Consider the following 2,075-nt stretch of genomic DNA (forward strand, 5'->3'; position numbering starts at 1 on the left):
TTTTGAAATGGTCGGAAAAAATAATCTACCTTGAGTTGTCAGTGTCCAAACTGCGTAGATTCCTCTGAAAGCTTAGTTCCTTCAATACGTGTTAATGCCCATTTCGAGAACTTGGTCAGGAGACCACCCCTACTTTACCATAAGTGTACTAGCAGTCATTGGACATCAGAACACATTGATCACAAGCAGTGTTTCCTATGAAATCTCCCCAAACAAGCATATCTACAAAAAAATTTACGTGGTTAGCTGAAAAATAAATGAGTTTCAGCCAATATGATCCCGTTTATTACCTTTCAACCTTGCAGACCGTTCATAAATATACTTGTCTGATGAGATTTTCTCGGAAGAACTGTCCTTAGGCACCGTGTGTAGGTGAAATTTGTGCTAGTGAATTTGGGTGCTCGTTTTTTTACCAGCCCAAAATATATGCAGCATCCCCGTATTGAAGCGACTTCGGATGAGTAAAATCGCTCGTTCCTTTATGCAGTACTTGCAGCATCTGGCCATCAACCCAATTAAAACGGAGAGCACAAGTTTTTGGTTCTACGAGCATTTACTCACGGCTTCCTGCTGGGAAGTGCACTTCATGATAGAATTTTTTCATAGAGAATATTCTTGACAGGATCCCATACTTCAGGACGTAACGGTGTTGAGGAACGTTCAAGATTGTTCGCGTCAGGTAGCAAAATGGCTAGACACGTGCACCATGTTAACGGTAAGATTCCTGGTTTGACCATGTGCCGGTCAAAGCAGGACGCAACAGGCCCGGAAAGCCGATATCTTGTTAGGACCATTGCCATGGCGATCCGAAATTCAGTTGATGTTTTGTTTTCCTAAAAATAATATTTTGGCTCTTTTTCGTCCAATCTTTCTGGTTTACATGGGCGATCGCATGCAGAGTTGCAACCAAGTGATTCCAAACTCAACTTTTGATTTACTTTGGGTATGCAAAAGTCCTATTCAGCCTATCGGTCAAGGTGAAAAAAAATCTAATTCATACGACCTCTCAGGACAAATTCCACTCGGTACAGTCAATCGTGAAGAACATATTTAAATTTCACTGCGCGAATTAAGGTCATCCAGCACGATATAAATAGGACAAGTTCACTTCACTGGTCAATGTCAATAACTTTCTCGTAGAGGAAACACTAGAGGCCAAACAGAATAGGAAACATGTATGACAGGACTTTCGTCCCTAGATGTGTACTTATCCACAGTTAACCGCACATGTGTAGTGCTGTACAGCGCTTTCCGACTGTTCAGTGTAGATTTTCTCCGCTTATAGGACGAAGTATTCATCTCATACTGTGATATTCACTCGAGACTTTGTGTCATTTGAGGATGGTTCAGGCTAGCACGATTATGCTCAAACTATGCATCTTAAGGCATGAAGAATTAAACCTTATGGTTAAGATGGTCTTGTGCATACAGGATACTTATTTCACTGTCTGGGTTTTTGACTGACTCCCACGAGAACTCTGTCGAATTTGGAAGCAACATCTTTACCGAACAACGACAAGAAGCGTATTGATCACTGTAGGCATAATGGACACATTCCATCATATGGTAGCATATGGTAGAATGCTAATCTGCCTGAACGACTTGCTGGTCTTGCAAAATCTGGACAATGGATGTGGTCACCATGTGCAGAGATGGGATCGATTTGGGTTGTACCGTCTACATAACATTCTTTAGTGTTACGGAGCATCTTTTCAGCTTAGTTCGTGTCGCTAGTGATGAAAGGCACAATCCAAGCTGGGTCATGTGATGTTTACTGTGTCGGGTGTTCATATTCGCCAATTTGATGTATCTTAGAGTGCATGGTTGAACAGACTAGTTTTTCAGCAGATGAAGCTCGTGTGGGCCTACGTCTGAAAAAGTCGCTGTATCTGCGGTCTTGTTTTGGTTTTTCACAGTGATTTACCTTCTTTATTCAAGATAATTCTGGTCTCGATATTTTCCAGAACGTCCGCCAGTCTTAGGTTTATCATGCAAATGAGATCAATCTACACGGTTATGCACTGTACATTCAATTATTTCTGGTTGGCAATCGTCCCGGGTTGGAATCTCGGAAA

Source organism: Opisthorchis viverrini, assembly GCF_000715545.1.
Source record: "Opisthorchis viverrini unplaced genomic scaffold opera_v5_58, whole genome shotgun sequence".
Lineage (NCBI taxonomy): Eukaryota > Metazoa > Platyhelminthes > Trematoda > Opisthorchiida > Opisthorchiidae > Opisthorchis > Opisthorchis viverrini.